Below are 23,851 nucleotides of genomic sequence, written 5' to 3'. Positions count from 1 at the left end.
ACATGTTATCAGGAGGGACCAGTCCCTGGAGAAGGACATCATGCTTGGTAAATTAGAAGGTCAATGAAAACGAAGAGGCCCCTCAATGAGATGGACTGACACAGTAGCTGCAACAGTGGGCTCAAGCATAACAATCGCGAGTGAGGATGGCTCAGGACTGGGCAGTGTTCGTTCTGTTGTACATAGGGTCACTGTGAGTGGGAACTGACTTGATGGCACCTAATAAGAAGAAAAAAAAGTTTTTTTTTTTTAATAAGAACAACAACAACAACCACATTTTCTACAAAAACAATATTCCACACATTCTACAACAAAGAAAACAAATCAGTGAACTTAGGCATTTGAACAATAAATGTAAAATTCTGTTGATCTCCCACAAGGAAAAATTGGCTCTCACCAATTTTACTTTAAACGGCTCGTACTTCAATTTTGATGCTTGTTTCATAATAAATGCTATAATTATAAATGAACAAATGAAAAGATGTTTGAAAAGAAAATTTAATGATCAGAAAACAAATATTACAAATTCCTGTATTTTATTTTTAAATAGATCTTTCATCTCTAACACGTTATAATTAAAAGCACTCCTTTCTATTGTTTGCTCTTACAAATTCTTTAATGATTTTGTCATAAATAAGCTGCAGAACAATATCTACTTCCATACATAACAAGGATAATGAATCGGGTCTTTCTTGAATCATTGTGCACTCACTTTTCCTTGCGTCCTGTCTGCTTGGCATCTATGGGTCTTTGCTTTGGACAACTGGTGTCCCTGTTTTGTTGAAGCCCTAAGCATGTGCTTACCTTGCTTTTTGGGTAATCTATCTGTGGGTGGAAAGACCCTGAAAGGAGAGACTTGTAACTCCAGCCACAGAAGTAAAATGTTTTCAAAATTTTAAAACAGAAGACGCTCTGAAGATTTAAAGTTCAGTTGCTTATACCTTTTAAACTAACAATAGTTGGAGGCTTTTTCTGACACAGTGGAAAAATGACCACATGGTAGTTGTGTGGAAAGAAGAGGCAGCACACAGAAGGGGGCTAGCAGCAGTGAAGGGACTGTAGTCTTTTTGGCCACACTGAGTTTAATAATATTAGCAACTATTGATTCAACATTAATTATGTGCCTTGACGATGTGTAAAATAATTTATATGTCTTAGTTTACTTAATCCTTACATAGACTTTATGGGACAGGTATAATGTTTTAGCTCAACATTGCAGAAGAGAAAGCTGAGATTTCAGTTGTCCAAGGTTACACAGTCATGAGACATCTGTTAGATACTATAAATAAATACCTGCCCTTATCTAAATCAATTTCTGAACTTGATACCTACTTTTAGGTAATTAACATTTCAATTTTCATTTAAAAAAAAAAATCTGATAAAAGGTCAGAAGGAGAGATTAAGTGAGTATTCTCTTTGACGTGGGAGATAGAGGGAATCTGACTCACTAAGGTTTCCACCCCAGCATTTCCTAAATGGCACAGAGTGGAAATATTCTGCAAAAACTTACAAAGATGTAGCACCAGAGTTAAGAAAAACAATTCAGTGGTTACCCCCTCAAATTTTTTTTAATCCATAATAACCTAAAAAAAAACCCAGTGCCATAGAGTCGATTCTGACTCAAAACGGCCCTATATCCATAACACTAAAGGAAAATATTGAGATCAATTCATATCTACATATCATGAGATTAGATTAATTCATTTTCCTACATTTCTGTATATGTGGTATATTGTGGGAATTTTTTTTCATTCTAATAAATTTTTATTATAGTATCTTCCATATCAAATGTTAGTTGATATATGATCTCAAAATTTTTATGAAACCAAAGCCTATAAAAAAAAAAAAAAAAAGCGTATGTAACCCTAAAATATCTAGTGCATGCTGGATGCACTCCTCCCTTAGGGTTTTTTCATTAACTAATGACTCTTCTGCCTGGAACACACCTTCACCTCCCAATATCCCTTCAAGTCCTTCAAGTCTTTGGTCCAATCTCATTGAAGCCTAGTCTGACCACCCTATTTGAAACTGCACTCCATCCTTCTTCTCTTGACCCTCCCGACACCCCTTGACTACTCTACTTTTTTCTCTCTTTTTTTCTTGTAGCCATGGCCATCGAATTGATTCCAACTCCTACTGATCCTATAGGACAGAGTAGAACGACCCCATAGGGTCTCCAAGGCTATGATCTTTATGGATGCAGACTGCCACATCATTCTCCTGTGATGCAGCTAATGGGCTGGTTGGTTTGAACCACTGACCTTTTGGTTAGCAGCTAAGCGCTTAACCACTGTGCCACCAAGGCTTTTTTTTTTTCTATACAATGTATTATTTTCTAGCATACTATATAATTTACCTATGTATTATCCTTATTGTGAATTGTCTGCTTCCCTCTGCCGTATCCCACTGGAGTTTATGTATTTCAAGCACCTGTAATTATGTCTGCTATATAATAAAACCCTCTGCTGTCGTGTCGATTCTGACTCATAGAGACCCTATAGGACAGAGTAGAACTGCCCCACAGGGTTTCCTAGGAGTGGCTGGTGGAATCGAACTGCTGACTTTTTGGTTACCAGACAAGCTCTTAACCATTGCGCCACCAGGACTCCACCATATAATAAGTTCCAAACAAATATTCGTTGAATGAAATAATTCATGATTTAAAAACTCTTAGTAAACCCGCAAATGAAAAAGAATTTCTTTAACACAATCAATGGTATATACCAACAAAACCTTCAACATGCAGAATAATATATAGAATAGTTATATATATGTATACATACATATATATATAACAAATCAGGAAAACTGAAGAATTGATGCCTTTGTATTATGGTGCAGGAGAAAAATATTGAATATACCAAGGACTGCCAGATGAACCAAGTCTGTCTTGAAAGAAGTAAAGCCAGAGTGCTCCTTGGAAGCGAGGATGGCAAGACTTCATCTCGTGTATTTTGGACATGTTATCAGGAGGAACCAGTACCTGGAAAAGGACATCATGCTCGGTAAGGCAGAGGGTCAGCGAAAAAGAGGAAGACCCTCAATGAGATGGGTTGACACAGTAGCTGCAACAGTGGGCTCAAACATAGCCGTGATTGTGAGGATGGCTCAGGACAGGGAACTGTTTTGTTTTGTTGTGCATAGGGTTGCTATGAGTTGGAACTGACTCGATGGTACCTAACATCAAAAATAGTACAGGTATGTGTATACAGGTTGTTCCCTGGTTACAAAGGATATCCATTCCTAAGTGTGTCTTTAAGTTGAATTTGTAGGTAAGTCAGAAAAGGTGTGTATGGTTCTTATCTAACATTAGTGCAAGTAGGAGTCCTGGTGGCACAGTGGTTGAGAGCTTGACTACTAACCAAAAGGTTCACAGGTTAAAACCTAGCAGCAGCTCCTTGGAAACCCTATGGGGCAGTTCTGTTCTGTCCTGCAGGGTTGTTGCGAGTCCAAATCAACTCGACTGCAACAGGCTTGGTTTTTGGTTAGTGCAAGAAAAGGCTCGAAGCCTTTTTAATGGTTTAAAAGCTGCACGTGCAGCAAGCGAAGGTGATTGTGATGGGGAATTTGTTGCAAGTAATTGTTGTTAGGTGCCACTGAGTCAGTTCCGACTTATGGAACTCTATGTACAGCAGAACAGAACGCTGCCTGGCCCTGCGCCATCCTCACAATCATTGTCATGCTTAAGCCCATTGTTGCGGCCACTATGTCAGCCCATCTCATTGAGGGTCTTCCTCTTTTTCACTGACCTTGTAGTTTACCAAGCATGATGGTCCTCTCCAGGGACTGATCCCTCCTGACAACAGGTCCAAAGTATGTGAGACATAGTCTTGTGATCCTTGCTTCTAAGGAGCATTCTGGTTATACTTCTTGCAAGACAGATTTGTTTGTTCTTTTGGCAGTTCATGATATATTCAATATTCTTCTCCAACATCACAAGATGTCAGTTCTCCTTCGGCTTTCCTTTTCCATCATCCAGCTTTCACATACATATGAAGTGATTGAAAACACCATACCTTGGTTCAGGTGTACCTTAGTCTTCAAAGTGGTATCTTTGCCTTTTAACACTTTAAAAATGTCTTTTGCAGCACATATGCCCAATGCAGTGCGTCTTTTGATTTCTTCACTGCAGCTTCCATGGGTGTTGATTGTGGATCCAAGTAAAATTAAATTCCTGACAACTTCAATCTTTTCCCTTTTTATTATGATGTTGCTTATTGGTCCAGTTGTGAGGATTTTTGTTTTCTTTACGTTGTGGTGTAATCCATAATGAAGGCTGTGGTCTTTGATCTTCATCAATAAGTGCTTCAAGTCCTCTTCACTTTCAGCAAGCAAGGTTGTGTCATCTCCATAACGCAGGTTCTTAATGATTCTTCTTCCAATCCTGATGCTGTGTTCTTCTTCATATAGCCTAGCTTCTCAGATTATTTGCTCAGGATACAGATTGAATAGGTATGGTGAAAGGATACAACCCTGATGCACACCTTCCCTAAGTTTAAACCATGCAGTATCCCTTTGTTCTGTTCAAAAGACTGCCTCTCGATCTATGTACGGTTCTTCATGAGCACAATTAAGTGTTCTGGAATTCCCATTCTTTGCAATGTTATCCATAATTTGTTATGATCCACACAGTCAAATGCCTTTGCTTAGTCAATAAAACATAGGTACACATCTTTCTGGTATTCTCTGCTTTCAGCCAGGATCCATCTGACATCAACAATGGTATCCTTGGTTCCATATCCTCTTCTGAATTTGGCTTGAATTTCTGGCAGTTCCCTATTGCTTCACTGCTGGAGCCGCTTATGAATGATCTTCAGCAAAATTTTACTTCTGTGTGATATTAATGATATTGTTGAATAGTTTCCTCATTTGGTTGGATCATCTTCCTTAGAAATAGGCATACACATAGATCTCTTCCTATTGTTTGGCCAGGTAGCTATCTTCCAGATTTCTTGGCATAGACAAGTGAGTACTTCCAGTATTAAATCTATTTGTTCAAACATCTCAGATGGTATTCCTTCAATTTCTGGAGCCTTGTTTTTTACGAATACCTTCAATGCTTGGACTTCTTCCTTCAGTGCCATTGGTTCCTACTCATATAGTACCTCCTGAAATGGTGGAACGTCAACCAGTTCTTTTTGATGTAGTGACTCTGTGTATTCATTCCATCTTCTTTTGATGTTTCCTGAGTCATTTAATATCTTCCCCACAGAATTCTTCAGTATTGCAACTCAAGGCTTGAATTTTTTCTTCACTTCTTTCAGCTTGAGAAATGCAGAGCGTGTTCCTTTCTTTTGGTTTTCTATCTCCAGGTCTTTGCACATGTCGTTATAATACTTTGTCTTCTTGAGCTGCCCTTTGAAAGCTTCTGTTCAACTCTTATTTCATCATTTCTTCCTTTCACTTTAGCTACTCAACATTCAAGAGCAGTTTCAGAGTCTCTTCTGACATCCATTTTGGTCTTTCTTGTCATTTTAATGACCTCTTGATTTCTTCATGTATGATGTCCTTGATATTATTTCATAACTTCTCTGGTCTTTGGTTATTAGAGTTTAACACACCAAATCTCTTCCTGAGATGGTCTCTAAATTCAGGTGGGATATACTCAAGGTCTTACTTTGGCTCTCCTTGACTTGTTCTAATTTTCTTCAGTTTCAACTCAAACTTGATATGAGCAATTGATGGTCTGTTCCTCAGTGAGCCCCTGGCCTTGTTCTGACTGATGATGTTGAGTTTTTCCATCATCTCTTCCCACAGGTGTTGTTGATTTGATTCCTGTGTATTCCATCTGGCAAGGTCCACGTGTATAGCTGCCATTTATGTTGGTGAAAAAAGGTATTTCCAATGAAGTTGTTGGTCTCACAAAATTCTATCATGCAACGTCCAGCATTGTTTCTATCACCAAGGCCATATTTTCCAACTATTGTTTCCAACTTTTGCATTCCATCTTCAGTAATTGTCAGTGCATCCTGATTGCATGTTTGATCAATTTCAGACTGCAGAAATTTGTAAACATCTTTAATTTCTTCACCTTTGGCCTTAGTGGTTGGTGCGTAAGTTTGAATAATAGTTGTATTCACTGGTCTTCCTTGTAGGCATATGGATATTATCCTATCACTGATAGTGTTGTACTTCAGGATAAGTCTGGAAATGTTCTTTTTGGCGATGAATGCGACGCCATTCCTCTTCAAGTGATTGTTGCCGTCATAGTAGACCACGTAATTGTCCAATTCAAAATGGCCAATACCAGTCCATTTCAGCTCACTAGTGCCTAGGATATCGATGTTTATGCATTCCATTTCATTTTTGACAGCTTCCAATTTTCCAGTTTTCCTAGGTTCATACTTCATACATTCTAGGTTCCGATTATTAGTGGATGTTTGCTGATGTTGCATGTGTCTGTCAGTTTGTCATATGATGGGGGCTTGCATGTTGCTGTGATGCTGGAAGCTATGCCACCAGTATTCAAACACCAGCAGGATCACCCATGGTGGACAGGTTTCAGCTGAGCTTCCATACTAAGATTGGGAAGAAGGACCTGGCAGTCTACATCTGAAAAGATTTAGCTGGTGAAACCTTATGAATAGCAGCAGAACATTGATATAGTGCCAGAAGATGAGCCCCTCTGGTTGGAAGGCATTCAAAAGATGACTGAAGAAGAGCTGCCTCTTCAAAGTAGAGTTGACCTTAATGATGTGGATGGAGTAGAGCTTTTGGGACCTTCATTTGCTGATTTGGCATGACTTAAAATGAGAAGAAACAGTTGCAAGTAGAGGCTGGTTCAATCTAGGGCTTCAAAGGGTTTCTTTAGGTTTGAACCTCTGCTGAAAATTTGCATTTTTAACAAGTTCCCAGTCAGTGCTGATGCTGCTGGCTAGGGACCAAACCAAACTCACTGCTGTCGAGTCGATTCTGACTCTTAGAGACCCCAGAGGGTTTCAGAGGCTGTAAATCTCTACAGAAGCAGACTGCCACATTTTTCCTTCCACAGAGCCACTGGTGGTTTCAAACCACCACCCTTTCAGTTAGCAATCACTTTAACCCCTACACTACCAGGGCTCTTTTCTACTAGAGCAGTGATTCTCAAAATTCATTATACGTAAGAATCACCTGGAGATCTTGTTAAAATGTAAATTCTGATTCTGTGTATCTGGGGAAGAAATGCAAATTCTCAGCAAGGGTTCGAACTGGAACTAACCAGTTAGAAACTCTGGTTCAAATGTTTCAAAGCAGGGCTTTGAACTTGTCCTTCTCAGTTCAGTCATGGCCAAGGAAGCAACAGTGGAGCAGACTGGAATTTTTAAAATTTGGGTGAACTGGAGTATCTTAGGCTGGGTTCTCTAAAGAAGCAAAACCAGTAAAGTGTATAAATATATAGAAACAGAGGTTTATATTAAGGAAACGGCTCATGTGGTTTTAGAGGCTGGAATGTCCCAAGTCTGTGGGTCAGGCTGGAAGTTTGTGACTGATGAACCCAAGATTGGCAAGTCAGCCAGCAAGGCTGTGGCTCACAGACTGTGAATACCAATGAATCCCAAGATCGGCAGGCAAGATGGCAGGTAAACTGCTAGCTCAAGTCCCAAGAACTGGAGCTCACATGAACAGGAGCCAGCTGCAGGATCCAGAGCGAGCCAAAGCCCATGAGCCTTGCTAGAAAGTACACCCATATTGGATGCAGGCCACACCTCCAAGGAAACTCCCTTTCAACTGATTGGCCACTCACAGCAGATCCTGTCATGGAGGTGATCACATTATATTAAACCTCACCGTGAAGATGATCACATCATTATATGACTACCAAACTGTATCATAACTGCCAAACCACCCGAGAATCATGGCCCAGCCAACAAAGATCTGCTAGAAACTTTAATCACCGTTTTAGAAAACAAGGGCAGCATATGTGTTGCATAGCAAACAAATCTCTTGCCCATTGGATTTTGAGCAGAAGAGTCAGAAACAAAGATGGTTACAGGTGGTGGCCTACCACACCGCTTTGAATGTGTGTCACTCTCCACAGTCCTTCCGATAATCCATTCTCATGCATTAGGCTCCTGGAAGGGCTCTCTACACCTCTTCAGAGTCTCCTGTTCCAGGGCTTGACCCGTAATTTTTCTCATTCCGGTTATCGTTCTGGATCACTCAAATTGTAAAAATTTGAGTCACTTTTGGTTTCACTTCATCGGCCATGACAAAACCAGTTTGAACTGGTTTGAAGCCCTGTTTCAACGTGAGAGGCAAATTTATAAAACATTAAAAGGCAAGTATGAGTTGTCCATGAGTCAGACATTTATAACCCTGGGACTTACTCTATGTATGTACAGTGAAACTTCCTGTGAGACCCAGAACTTGATAAGTGTCTTGTTTTTCTTTCTCTGTCAGGTTGACAGATTTATGCCTTACACAGTTTCTAGCTTTTGCAAGTTTTACTGTACACACACACACACACACACACACACGGAACCTGAGTGGTGCAATGATTAAGCACTTGAGTGCTAACCAAAAGGTCGGTGGTTCAAACCCACCAGAAAAGACCTGGGATCTTCTCCTCTAAAGATAGGAGACCCTATGGGGTGGTTCTACGTCCTATAGGATCATTATGAGTTGGAATTGACTCAACACAAACAACAGCTGTATATATATATATATATATGTAAAATATATAATGGCTTTCATATGTATATCACATATATATAATGTGTATACACACACACACACACACATATATATGTATGTATAATGTCTTTCATCCTTTTGGAATTTAGTTTGGTGTCAAGTGCTAATAGACAACTTTTTCCCCTAATTGTTAACTAGTTAGTCAAACAATATTTAGGAAATGGTTCTTCCTTTTTTGCTAATCGATGCATACTTTATCATGTTCAATTTACCATCAATACTTTGGAAGGATGTATTCCTACATCTCCAATATTCCTAAACTTGTGAATGCGGCTACAATGCAGTAAAATATAACAGATTTATGAGAGCTCTTTAAACCCTGAGTAATAGTTGCAATTGCTGTAATAACAAGTAAACCAAGGAAAAATGTATTCATTAATACATTATTTTTTAAAATAATGTAAGCAAATAATATCAAATACTCAGAAATATTAATGAGAGTATTCCTAAATATTTACAAAGTCTTCTCAAAATGTGGCCCCTGAACCAACATCGCTTGGAAATTTGTTAGAAGGGCAAATGTACTCCCACCCCAGACAGACTGAATAAGAGACTCTGGGGGAGTGGCCAATAACCTGTGTTTGAATAAGTTCTTCAGTGATTTGGATACACGCAAAGATTGAGAACCACTGATTAAATCATTAAAAAAAAAAAATTGCCATCTGGTTGATTCCGACTCATAATGACCGTATAGGACAGAGTAGAACTGCCCCATAGAGTTTCCAAGGCTGCAAGGCTGTAAATCTTTATAGAAACAGACTACTATGTCTTTCTCCCGCAGAGCAGCAGGTGGGTTCAAACAAACAGCCAGCCTTTTGGTTAGCAGCTGAGTGCTTTAACTGCTGCACCACTAGGTCTCCTGATTAAAGCATAGAAGAGCCTATAGATGTTCTAAGTGCTTAATTATTAATTTGATAGGGCCCCAGGGCAAACCTAGTTTTCTTGGGTGGTTCTGGTTAAGCTTCAGTGAGAAAGACAATTACTAGTTACATTTTAAAAACAACAACACTAAAAAAAAGCATATGTTGTCTGTATACACATATACATAAATTTTGGAAGGATACATATCGACAGTTAAAATATTTACTTCTAGGCTGTAATATTGACAGAAAGTAGAACATAGGGACTTTACCAGAACTTTATCATGTAAAAGTATATAGGTTTAAAATTTACTCAATGAGCAGGTATCACTTTGAATTAAAGTAATAATTTTAGAAATAAATGAGAAATCATGGAACCAAGAGAATTTGAATATATCACATGCATGCAAAAATACTGTAAAACATTTTGTTTTAGGATCTTCAAGTAACTGTAGATCTAAATTAATTTTTAGCACAGCACTTGAAATACATTGTTTTAGAAATATCTATTATTTTCATATAAAACAGATTTATAATTAAAGAGTAACAATTGAAATCCAGATCAAATATTTAGATTTAAGGGTTATTTATTGCAAATTTGTAATTTCTGTTGCTTGACTTCAGCCTTCCAAGTCAAACTTCAGTGATACTTCCAACACCCACTTTGCCACTGGTCCTATGTCTCTTTTCTAATGCTGGGAATACTATCAGAGCCTCTTTTATCACTGATAGGGGAGTCACTGGAGCCTTTAAACCTAAGCAGGTTCTGGAATCAATTTCAGATTCCCTTCCTTATGGTCCTGTTCCCCTGGAGTGATTCTGGTATGAACGTTTTTACTAGTCTTGGTTGGTCAGCAATGCAGAGCCACTGCAAATATTATAGGAATGAGATATTAAAAATAGGAATTAGGATTTACAGAATGTTTCATGGAAGATCTAGAGTGCTACAGCTACAGAATCAGGGAACTATTCCCTCACAACTTCAGCTTCAAGCAATGTATCAGGTAGGGATTCCCAAACTCACAGGCAAGTCCAAGAAGCCATCACATCTGGCTGCCATGACCTCCTGAGAATGCTGACTTAACACTTCACTTCTTTCTTCAAAAAATCCCACACGTGTTTCCTTTCATTGGCAAGAAAAGGGATTCTTAGAAATGTAGTGCCCAGCATTAGGATGAAATAATAGTGATATTGAATTCATGGACAATCCAGTAGGCACAGCACCTTTATCTATATCTGAGAATGATTTACGAGTCTTTATATACACGTATGTTCAGGTTAGTATTATGGCTATACTGATTTTACAAAATAGGAAGATGTTACATTTTTCTAAATTTTTGAATACTGTGTATATATCTTCTTCAAAGTATCTACTCTTTGGAAAACTGAAATAAATTGATTTGTAAAACCATCTAGGCCTAGTATTCTTTGGGAGAAAATTCTTCCACATACTTTTCGAGATCTTCTTTGAAATATGCCTATTTAGATTTACTCATTTTGGAAATTTTTTTCCAGAGATAATTCATTATTTCAATCAAATTTCAAACAGAGAGTTGTATGTAATATCATTTTATACTTTAAAAATCTGCTCCCTAGCTATTCTTGTATTAGCTTTGCTGTACAACGAAACCAAAAAAGAAGAAAAAAAAAGCCCAAACCCGTGGCTGTGGAGTCAATTCTGACTCACAGCAACCCTAAAGGACAGAGTAGAACTGCCTGATACAGTTTCCAAGGAGCCCCAGGTGTGTTTGAATTGCTGACCTGCTCTTAACCACTATGCCACCAGGACTGCTTCTGTATAACTAGCCACCCAATAATCTCGGTTGCTTACAAACATGCCATTTATTTTTCACTCAGATTACATATCAAGCAACTGCATTTTGCTCTGCTCTACTTGGCTCTACTCAACTCTGCTCCATGTGTCCTCTCATTCTGGAAACTTGCCTAAAGGAGCAGACCTTATGTGGAACATACACATCCTCTTAGCAGAAGGGAAGACCAAGAGGACAAAGTGAACCATGCAAATGCAGATAAAACTTCTGCTCAGATGTGGTGTGTGTCACATCATTCACTTTGCATTATACAAACCATTTCAAGTCCAGGTATGGTAGTTCTTAATCTGGAGACCCACGGGAGGGGGGTGGGGAGGCAAATTTTCTGTCCCTCAGCATTCCTCCATCTCCACAACTGAAATATAACATGCAGTGGTGGAATAGGGATAACACGTCATTGAACACTGCTATTTAGAGTAGTCAGTGGTCCAAAGCAATTCTGAAATGCCACTGGGATAACGTGGTTAAGTGTCCTTACTCTTGGTGCAAAAATGTTCTGTAGAAAGCCTGGGAGTAGCATCCTTGTCTTTTTTCCTCCATTGTTTATGAGTTCCACATTCTTTAATGGATGTCTTTCCTTTTTCCTTATCACCCTTGGCCACATCTGAAATGGACATTGGAATATGAGGAAATTTCTCTGTCTTATTCCTCCCTATAGAAAGTTTTTGCTTCACAAACAATGTCAGTCTCTTTAGACTGGTATAACTCTTAAATTAAAAAAGAAGTTTACTTCCAACTAATTCTGTGTATTAACAGTCACACTGTAAAAAGGGTGTGGTGCATGTCATCAGATCTTCCCATTTGACTTTGCAAGGGGAAGAAGAGAATCAAGATCAGCATCAGCACAAGGCTGATTCATATGAGATGGACGTCAGACATACCTCCACTCTCCAACCTATTTACCCATCTGACACCTGCCGTCCCTCCACAGCACTCTCTAGTTCTCTGCTGGGTTCAATAATTCATTGCAGTAGCCACACAGAACTCACAGACAATGCTCATGATTACGGGGTTTCTTAGGGAAGTAACAGGTTACAAGTCAGTATCGGGAATGATGCAGGATACAGTTCTTCAGTCAGGACAGCTTATCTGCCACACAAACTGGTAGGCTTGTCACTTGGCCCCTGGGTCCATGGGCACCTGGGCCTGGCCTCTGCCCTGCTCAGGAAAACATATAACACTCTTTAATTCCACCTATAATTTTTATAAGTGGCACCCTACTCTACCAGGAAGCCCCCTGCCAGAAGGATCTCAGTTCTCTCACTCCATGGGTCATAACACCCACTGTAACTACCCTGCTCTGTGGGCCAGGAAGCCCACTGCACCATTTCACACCAGTTTCCTGATTCTGCTGCCACCATTTCTCTGCTGCTGCTTCTTGCCTTTTTGTGCCATCTCTGGTATTATAGCTCTCTCTCTCTGTCTCCTGGGTCTAGGAGGTTCTCAGTGCAAGGACTGCAGGTCCAAAGGACGTAACCCACTCTTGGATCTTTTTTCTTGATGATAAGTCCCCCCTTTCTGCCTCTCTGATGGCTCATTTTAAGCCTAGAGGGATGATAAAACTGAGGTAAATCCCACTTGATCACGATGTATCATCCCTTTTTATATAGCACGGGATTTAATGTGCTAAGATTTTGTCAAGAATTTTTGAGTTTGTACTCCAGAGGAATATTGGTCTGTAATTTTCTTCTAGAGCTTTAAAAAGGTTGTTGAGCTGCCCTCTCCTTCTCACCATAGTTTCTAATGAAAAGTGAAGAGTTATTTGAATAATCATTCCCCTGCATATAATGTAGGAGCCCTGGTGCCTCAGTTGTTAAGGACTTGGCTGCTAACCAAAAGGTCAGTGGTCTGTGGTAGAAAGATGAGGCAGTCAGCTTCTGTAAAGATTACAGTCTTGGAAAGCCTATAGGACAGCTTTACTCTGTCCTTTAGAGTCTCTATGAATAGATCAACTTGATGACAATGGGTTTGGAGTTTGGTATATAACATTTTGTTTTCTCTGATTCCAAGATTTTCTATTTATCACAGTTTGACTATGATGTACTCAGGTAAAGATTTTTTTTTTTTTTTAATGCATATCCTGTTTGTATTCCAATGAGATCCTTAAATTTGTAAATTTATGTTTTTCCATAAGTTTGAAAATTGTTAGCCATTATTTATTCTTATAATTTTTTTCTGCCTTATTCCATTTTTTCTGTACTACTGAGACTTCATTTTTACATATGTTAGACATTTTAGTATTCTTTCACCAGTTTCTGGGGTTTTGTTAGATTTCTTTGCTTATCTTCTTTGTCTCTGTTCTTCAGATTGCAAAATTTCTGTATCGACATATCTTCAAGTTAACTAATTCTGTCCACTGACATTTTCAATCCGTGATAAATTACGGCCAGTGGTTTTTTTCTCAGGTAGTTTATTTTTCAGCTTTCAAATTTTCATTTAGTTCTTTTTATAGTTTATATTTATCTGCTATATTCTTCTCATTTTATTAATAATTTTTTCCTTTATTGCTTTCAGCCTAGTTATAATGGCTAATTTAAAATCCTTGTTTGTCCATTCCAACAAGGTGGGTCATTTTAAGACTGATGTCCATTGTCAGTTTTTTTGAGCTTGGGTCACATTTCTCAGCTACCATTTTTTTAAATAAACGGTAGAGTTGGAATTTGAACACGGACTGCCTGGCTTCAAAGTCTGTGCTCTTGACTACTGTATTATAAAGTTGAAATTGGCCCTGCAGGAAAAATTGAATTTTTCCAAGTAGAAAATTTAGGGAAATATATTTCTGATTAAGGGAAAAATATTAACGAAAGGATAATCTTATAAAAGTACGTTTTCCTCATGAGAGGGTAGTGAGTTCTGTGGTTCGATATAGTGAGAGATGAGATTACAGTGGTATTGACAACACGTCTCGGAGATCTGCTTGATCACAGCCCTAAGGGTTGGAGCTTAAGGCCATCAACCAACCCAACCCACTGCTGTTGGGTTGATTCTTACTCATAGCAACCCTACAGGACAGAGTAGAACTGCCCCATAGGGTTTCCAAGAAGCACCTGGTGGGTTCCAACTGCTGAACGTTTGGTTAGCAGCTGTAGCTCTTAAGCACTACACCACCAGGGCTTTCAACTGAGTGAGTAATCATGAGTTTTGAAGTAACCATTCATTCCTTCAGTCATTTTCTACTAGTAAACATTTTTCGAGTCAGAGCATATAGAGGACCCCTGGTGGTGCAGTGGTTAAGAATTCAGGGCTAACCAAAAAGTTGGTGGTTCAAATCCACCAGCTGCTCCTTGAAAACCCTATGGAGCAGTTCTGCTCTGTCCTAGGGGGTTGCTATGAGTCAGAATCCATTCGACAGCAACGGGTTTGGTTTTGGTTTTTTAAGCATATGCAGAGCCCTGGTGGATGCAGTGGTTAAAGTGCTAGACTGCTAACCAAAAGTTGGACAGTTAGAACCCACCAGCTGTTCCAGGGGAGAAAGATGTGGCAGTCTGCTTCTGTAAAGTTTCACAGCCTTGGAAACTTTATGGGCCAGTTCTACTTTGTCCTATAGGGTCACTATGAGTAAGAATCGACTCTACAGCAATGTTTTTTTTATTTTTTTGAGAGTATGCAAGCACTATAGTGACCTTTCCAGTGGTTTAAGGAGAGTTGCACCATGTCAAGAAAGAACATCTGGGAAAGACACAAAGGGGACAATTCTAAAGGGTTTTGTGGTTAATTAGACATAGTTTCTTCAAAGAGAAAAAAAACCCATTGCCGTTGAGTCAATTCTGACTCATAGTGACCCTACAGGACATAGCTGAATTGACCCAAAGGGTTTCCAAGGAGCGCCTGGTGGATTCAAACTGCCAACCTTTGGGTTAGCAGCCGTAGCACTTAACCACTACCCCACCAGGGTTTCCTTTTGAAAGAGATTAAGGGTTTGCTATTATTATCCAAAGCCTGAATCACTGGGGAGTTGATACTACCCTTAAACAGTATAGGGAACTTGAAAGACAATCAAGCTGAGGCTGAGAAGCTGGAAACAGAATGTGTTTTTGAAGACACACCTCCTAGGGAACACATTGTAATTGTGTTGAAATACCAAGTACCTTGTAACAAAAAAAAAAAAAATTCTAATTGTAACAAAGTTTAAGTGTTTCAGATTTAACATATAAAAAATTATTTAAACTAACTCTGTAATAAGCACAGAAACCCTGGTGGCATAGTGGTTAAGAGCTTCTGCTGCTAACCAAAATGTCAGCAGTTCGAATCCACCAGAAGCTCCTTGGAAACTCTTATGGGACAGTTCTACTCTGTCCTATAGGGTGGCTATGAGTCGGAATCAGCTCGATGGCAATAGGTTTGTTTTGGTCTTTTGTAATAAACATGGGAATATTTAAATTCTAAATTGGTATACCAGAGTCCAATCACACTTAGAAAAATCTGTCAATTTCTTAGAATAGTTTTATTTGTTGTAGGAAGTGTTATCAAGATTATATTTCCCTTGAAAATAACAATATTCAGGATTTTAAAATAGATTTCAGGGCCTTTTAATTTAATAATGCATAAGTATTGGTACTTTTTGGATTTAACCAAATTAATTTGCAGAATTTACTCAGAAGTAGGAGATACAATACCACATCTTTCAAGAAAAAGCAGTGTACAATCATTTTTTAATAACTTACATTACTTTAACGCTCTGCTTTTAAAGGATTTAGGGATATGTATAAAAATGAGAATTCACTGTGAGTCAGAAGAGAATGTATGGTCTTATAAAAACTCTCCCAGCAATTTTTCTGTTCCATTAATTCCACACACCCTTATTCTGAGTCTAATTAGAATAAGGGTGTAATCTCTTGGTTATTTGTACGTGTTTTTCTTATGAGTAATACTTGAGCATTATATTTCCTGCCCAGCCAAGCTGATTCTTAAATTCTGTTCTTTTTTTTTTTCCCATCATTTAGATTTTCTCTTTATTTAACTGTGCTGGGGCCCATCATTTAATTATCCTTATACAGAAACCCAGAAACCCCGGTAGTAGTAGTGGCTAAGAGCTACAGCTGCCAACCAAAAGGTCGACAGTTTGAATCCACCAGGTGCTCCTTGCAAACACTATGGAGCAGTTATACTCTGTCCTATAAGGTCGCTATGGGTCAGAATCCACTTGCTGGCAACAGGGGCAGGGTGGGGAGAGTAATCCACCTATCTGCAGCCCTGATGGCCCAGCAATTAAGAGCTTCAGCTGCTAACTAAAAAAGTCAGCAGTTCAAATCCACCAGCCACTCCTTGGAAACCCTGTGGGGCCGTTTCTACTCTGTCATATAGTGTCTCTATAAGTCGGGATTGACTCAACTGCAACGGTTTAGGTTTTATTTGTTGTTTTTTTAATGCACTAAGGTGATGCAGGCAGTTTGTCATCAGCCGCTGACCTAAAGGTGGTGGTTAGAACTTACCCAGTGGCTCCAGAGAAGAAAAGTCTGGCAAACTGCTTCCATAAAGATTATAGCCAAGAAAGCCCTATGGAGCCAGTAACACTTGGTGTTGTCATGAGTCAGAATCAACTCAATGACAATGGGTTCATCCACCTATGTACACAGCTCTGTCAATTTTTGATGTATGAAACATATGATTAAAGTCACAATGAGAAATAATAGCATGACAGGGATAGATAGTAGGGGCTGGTTGTTTTCAGGGAAATTTGATTGAAAGATACTGCTAAAGCAAAGAGCGTTTAATAAGTCAACTATTGCCACAATAATGCTAGATAACAAATCACCCTCACAACCCAGTTACTTAAAATGACAATTAGTGTCCTCATATATCTAAGGGGTGGCTGAGGGAGGGGTCACCCTATCTAGATTGACATGGCTTTTTTGGCTCTAAAGTGCATTCAGGGCCAATTCACATGTCTCTCACATTAGACTGTGGCTGACAAAACATGTTCTTATGACAAAAGGTAGGGTGCAAAGAGGGCAAACAGAAACTTGATGTATCTTAAGACCACGATTAGAATTGTCATTATTGCAAAACTCTACTGGTCAAAGCAAGTCACTTGGCCAAGCCCCACATAACGGGGCAAGCAAGTATGTTTCTCCCATTGAGGTTGGGGAAAAGGACTGAATATTTGTGAACAATAATTTAAGGAACCTAAAATATTTTCTCTAGCCTAGACTTCTATCTCTTGAGTTTCACACCTGTGTATTTCCCTACCTAGCTATCCCCCAGGTGCCTCAATTTCTCTGTCCTTGACAATTACAGTCTTTGCTAGTGGCATGTTTTAAAGACCTTCTGTTTGTAGTCATAGCCTCACCCACTCCCTGAGTCATCTATAATGAAAGGAGGCAATTTATTAATCATTTCATTTCTGTTAGTAGGTATGACCTAACTTTAGTCTTGCTGCAGACCTATATACCAATATACTTGTTTGGTATTAGCCTCTTCTTTTCTTAACATTTATTGTGGGAATTTGGGGGGCTTCGAAATTAGCATTCTGCATCAGTATTCCTAAATGCATGCTAGAATCCGGCCTAAATACCAGCCAGCTATGACGGACCTTATCTTCCTAAAGCTTGGCACACTTCTATGCCCACGGTGTCTGGACTGGATTCTTCACCAACCTGAAAATATCTCCTTAGATCCACTGCTCAAGCACCCACTTGGCTAAAATATTGCCTCTGCCAGGAGTTCCCTGCTCCATACCTGCTGTATGCTAGATGAGACTTTTGGTGTTTATATCCATCTGGTTAAGGTAAGATCTTTAGAGGTATCCATCAAATGTCAAGAAAAAACATTTTTTGTTTTTGGAGTCAACAATTTTTTACCTTTTTCTATACATAGTATGTCAGCATATTTCTATTGGTTGTTTCATGACATGTTTCTCAGATTGACCCTTTCTGATGATTCTCACTGGCTCTACCATCCTTTCAACAAGAATTCTATTACCAGACGTAGTTCTAGGCTCTAAGCTACAATTTCTGCTGTATGGACCCTACCAAATACAGCTAGACATTTTGGTTTGGATTACTGGTGTCTCCTTCAGATGAGCAAGTCTTCCTGACCTTGACCTCACACTGTTTTGGGAGGCAGACAATACAGTGCCTAACCACACATACCCAGGAGGTACTCTGATTTTTTCAAGTAAATTGTGGTAAATTTAGAAGCTCACTTGACATTTATTGAGCCTCCTTTGTAAATTGCAGATGATGGAACCTATCTTATACGATAGTTATAAGGATTTAAAAAATTACGTAAAATTCCAAGTGTTGGTGAAGAAGTAGAGAAATTGAAAAAATTGTCCATTACTGGTGGGAATTTAAAATGGTACAACCCTTATGGAAAACAGTTTTTCAATAAGTTAAACGTCCCATTTCACTCCTAGTTATGCGTCCAAAACAATTGAAAACAATGAGTCAGACACTTGATACCAATGTTCATAGCAGAATTATTCATAATAGCCAAAAGGTGGAAACAATTCAAGAGTTCTTCCACAGAAGAACGGCTAAACAAAATGTGGTGTATACATACAATGAAATGTTACTCATCCATGAAGAGAAATGACATTCTGATACTTGCTTTGACATAGATGAAACTTAAAAGCACTTTGCTTAGTGAAATAAGCCAAACACAAAAAGACAAATATTATGTGCTCCCACTTTTACAAATATCCAGAATAGACAAATGAATAGAGCAAAAGCATATTAGTAGTTATCAAGGTTTGAGGAGGACATCGGGGATTTATTGCTTAAAGAAAATGAAAACAAAGTAAAAAAAAATTAAAAACAAAATTTACTTTTACACTCATCACACAGTATTGGAAAAACCATGATTGCAATACCACTATCAAATTTTAAATAATTAGCAATAAATCACTCATATCATCAAGTATCTGGTCAACCTTCAAATATCAAAAAATAAATAAATAAATATGAAAAGCATTTAGAAAAATGTCTGACATATACATCCTGTGAACTTGCTTCACCCTGCCTGTTCACTGCTGAAATTCCACACCTAACGGCAGTGTTGTTAGGTGCCCTCAAGTCAGTTCTGACTCATACCAACCCTATGTACAACAAAACGAAACATTGCCTGGTCCTACACCATCCTCCTTGAGCCCATTGTTGCTGCTACTGTGTCCATCGATCTAGTTTAGGGTTTTCCTCTTTTTTGCTTACTCTCTGCCATGCATGATATTCTTCTCCAGGGACTGGTCCCTCCTGATAACATGTCCAAAGTACATGAGATAGAGCCTCACCATCCTTGCTTCTAAGGAGCATTCTGGTTGTACTTCTTCCAAGACAGATTTATGCATTCTTCTGGCAGTCCATGGTATATTCAATATTCTTCACCAACACCATAATTAAAAGGTGTCAATTCTTCTTTGGTCTTCCTTATTCATTGTCTAGCTTTTGCATGAAAATATCATGGCTTGAGTCAGGCACACCTTAGTCCTCAAAGTGACATCTTTGACTTTTAACACTTTAAAGACTTGCTTTTTAACACTTTAAAGACTGTTCAAAACACTTGGAGCAGACTTGCCCAATGCAATACGTCGTTTAATTTCTTGAGTGCTGCTTCAAGGGCATTGATTGTGGATCCAATAAAATGAAATCCATGACAACGCCAATCTTTTCTCTGTTTATCATGATGTTGTTTATTGGTCAACTTGTGAGGATTTCTGTTTTCTTTATGTTGAGATGCAATCCACACTGAAGGCTGTGGTCTTTGATCATCATCAATAAGTGCTTCAAGTCCTCTTCACTTTCAGCAAGCAAGGTTGTGTTATCTGCTTATTGCAGGTTGTTAATGGATCTTCCTCCAGTTCTCATACTGAGTTCTTCATATAGTTCAGCTTCTCAGATTATTTGCTTAGCATACACATTGAATAAGTATGGTGAAAGTATACAACCCTGATGCACACCTTTCCTAACTTTAAACCACTCAGTATCCCCTTACTCTGTTCAAACAACTACCTCTAGTTATATGTACCTGTTCTTCATGAGCACAATTATCCACACCTCATAGGAAAAACCTAAAGAACTCATAAAGAAAAATACTAAAGTTCAGTTATATAGGTAGATAAAAAAAAAAAAGGTAGATAGCTGCTATCAATTCAACTCTGACTCCTGGAAACCTTACACACAACAGAGTGAAGCATTGCTCTGTCCTGTGTCATCCTCATAATCACCAGCATTTTTGATTCCATAATTGCAGCTGTTGTACCATTCCAGCTAACAGAGGGTTTCCCTCACCCTTGCTGGCCCTGAACTTTACATGATGTCCTCCTACAGCAGTTGATCCCTTCTGATGATGTATACTAAGCAAGCGAGTGGGACAGTCTTCTGTTGTGATTCATAAGGTTTTCATTGGCTAATTTTTGGAGGAAGGCCTTTCCTCCTAGTCTGCCTTAGTTTGGAAGCTCTGCTGAAACCCCTGCATCATGTGTGACCCTGCTGGTATTTGAAATATTGGTGGCATAGCTTCCAGCATCACAGTAACACACAAGCCACCACGGTATGACAAACTGACAGACAGGTCACAGTCCAAATACATAAAAACAAACAAAAAGAGTTATATAAAGCCAAAGAAAGCACATATAATGTCAAATACAAAATGATAGGATGGGGAAAAAAGATTTACCACGTGCCCTGGTTTCTCCTGACTTTGTATAAGCTGTTGTATTTTCTTTCCTTTTCCAACTGGTTAAGTGCTGCTCATTCTTTAAAATGCAACTTAATTTTCACTGGCATGATGGACAAGAAAGACAAAGAAACAAAGGAGGGATGGAGGAAGGATAGAGACAGACAGACAGACAGAAATGAAAAAAGAAAGAATGAATGAACGACCAAGGTGAAGAAAGACTTGTGGAAATTTCAGATATTCAGCTTAGAAAGTAAAATAATGGGGATACCAATAACAAAAATGAAACTATCTAATGGTGAATTATTTTTGAAGAAAGATATTTAGACTAAATTGCAAACCCTCTGAAATGTAAGTTAGAAGGAGCCTTAAGGAATCATACCCAAAAAATTCAACATTTTATTAGAAGAGAACTCTGAAAGCCAGGGAGATCAGGTAATTTGCTATTGCCACATGACTAGTTAAAAGCAGAACTGGAGGGGAAAAGAAACAAAAACTAAGTACTTTTCCATCTACATTATGCTACCTTCTAGCATGTAATATATTTGAAATCAAAACTGGGCCATCAGTTAGAAAGCCCATGAGAGCAGTTAGAGATATGACACTAATCAAGTGCCACACCTGGATGTTTAACCAGGCAACGACTTACAAAAAGAGTGAGAGAACATACATACATAAGCAGTGTGCATATGGTGATATCATAATAAATGAATTGTGAAAGGAGGAAAGAACCTAAAAAATGAAGGAGCAAAGGATTCTGTGAGGACTGAACACAGAAAGAAAAGAATAAAGATAAAAGAAGACAAACACAAATAATTCTATCCTGGTGATCGTTTGCCTCTATTAGGAGATTATCTTGGGCTGGGTTCTCTTGAAAGGCAAGACCAGTGAAATGTACATATATAAACATGGCTCACACAGTTGTAGAGGCTGTCAAGTCCCAAGTCTGTACGTCAGGTGTCAGGCTAGAGGCTTCTCTTGACTCACATAGCTGCAGGGGCTGACAAACCCAAGGTCAGCAGGTCAGAAGGTAGGCTGCTGGCTCAGGCAGCAGAGGCTGATGAATCCCAAGATTGGCAAGCAATATGGTAGGCGCTGGCTCAAGTCTCAAGAACGAGAGGTCAGATGCAGGATCCAGACTAAGCAAGCAAGCTTTACCAGAACGTCCGTATATATACTGGATGCAGGGCACACCCATGAGGAAACTCCCCTTACAACTGATTGGCTGATCACATCATGAAAGATGACTACACCATTACATAACTGCCAAATTACATCATTACAAAACCACCAAAGTATGTCGTATAACTGCCAAACTGCATCATTACATAACTGTCAAACCGCTGAGAATCATAGCTCAGCCAAGTTGACACACAACCTTAACCATCACTGCGATCTGTTGGGTTTCAGTAGTATCAAGAGAAAAAAATATAAAATAATAACAATAACAAAAGTACATCTCATAGTAATTAAAGGAGTAAATAGGCAACAGGCTTATAGTCAAAAAGGGGTTAGCCAAAATTTATCTTAAAGAATGTATTGTTACTACAGTGTCAAGGAAAGAAATCGTTCTCATTCTCGTTCACTCATGCAATAAAAAGGCACCGAGATTCTATCTTATGTGAAGCGCTGTTCTAGGTGCTAGATTTCAGAAGGCTGAGAAATGAATGTACGGGAAGTGGACCTTGAATCTGGGAACAAAATTAAAGACAAGTTATACTGCCAATAATAAAATAACTGTTTGGGTTTTCAAGTCTAACACTATGCTTTGCAGCAAGCTATATATTATTGCAGAGCCCTGGTGGCATAGTGGTTAATTGCAACAGCTGCTAACCAAAAGGTCAGCAGTTCGAGTCTACCAGCTGCTCCTTGGGAACACTTTGGGGCAGTTCTACTCTGTTCTATAGGGTCACTGTGACTCAGAATCAACGCGATGGCAATGGGTTTGGTTTTTTGGTTATATGTTATTGCTGTATGCAAATCTACAAAGTGGAAGTGCAGGTTTTTAAAGATGTTACCTATTAAAAACAGTCAGAACTATGCTTTTTTTAAAAACCTCATCTTCGGACATTAAAGATTCATTAAATGTTTAAATTGATGAGAATGAATTGCTCCTACATACTTTAGAATACTGGTATTTCACAATATTGAAACTCAGTGCACATCTGAAGAGTCTATGATATTGAATCATCGTTTACTGAAAACCTGATTGATCTTTATATTTTAAAATTGAAAAATTATCCCTTATGATTGTGGAAATAACTGAATTCAAAAGAATGGATAATTGTGTTTTAGAGAAAAAATGTATATTGTGCAGATTAAAAATAATTATAATAAAATTTATTTCCTGTTTTGGGATTCAGGTTTTGTACATTTTTCTATTCATCCTTAAGAACACTACTGTAATCCAGAACACAAAGCTAGGAAAGCAGGTCTAAACCCATGGCCACTGAGTCAATTCCAACTCATAACAATCCTATAGGACAGAGTAGAACTGCCTCATACACTTTCCAAGGAGTGGCTGGTGGATTCCAACTGCCTATCTTTTGATTAGCTGCCTGAGCTCTTAACCACTGTACCACCAGGGCTCCAGGAAAGTAGGACTGTGTACACAAATAGTTTTAGGACAAAAAAGCCTATCAGTAATAAGCATTACACTTTACTCTCAAAAGGATGGATTAATAACAAAGGTACTTGCACTCTGTAAATAGCTAGACATATTTAATAATTGCTTAATTTTCTCAAGCTGAAAGAACTGAAGAAAAAATTCAAGCCTTGAGTAGCAATAGTGAAGGATTCTAGGGGGAAAATACTAAACAATGCAGGAAGCATCCAAAGAAAATGGAAGGGATACACAGAGTCATTATACCA

The 23,851-nt window shown here is 38.6% G+C and overlaps 1 long non-coding RNA gene across 3 annotated transcripts in view; it reads left to right on the top strand.

Moving 5' to 3' along the window:
- LOC111748439 (uncharacterized) overlaps positions 1 to 23,851 on the top strand; it is a 57,275-nt gene that overhangs the window by 6,439 nt on the left and 26,985 nt on the right. Inside the window, exons 2-3 of one of the 3 annotated variants that reach the window (XR_002784159.2) lie at positions 2,842 to 3,005; positions 11,391 to 11,636. This is a non-coding gene — a long non-coding RNA (uncharacterized LOC111748439). Of the gene's footprint in view, positions 1 to 2,841; positions 3,006 to 3,144; positions 3,200 to 11,390; positions 11,637 to 23,851 lie in introns of those variants that run through there. The other 2 variants (XR_010321784.1, XR_010321783.1) reach the window with 2 other exon arrangements.

The sequence above is a fragment of the Loxodonta africana genome, chromosome 4, assembly GCF_030014295.1.
Source record: "Loxodonta africana isolate mLoxAfr1 chromosome 4, mLoxAfr1.hap2, whole genome shotgun sequence".
NCBI classification, from domain to species: domain Eukaryota; kingdom Metazoa; phylum Chordata; class Mammalia; order Proboscidea; family Elephantidae; genus Loxodonta; species Loxodonta africana.
Note: the sequence above shows the minus strand (reverse complement) of the source record. Positions and strands in the feature narration are given on the sequence as shown.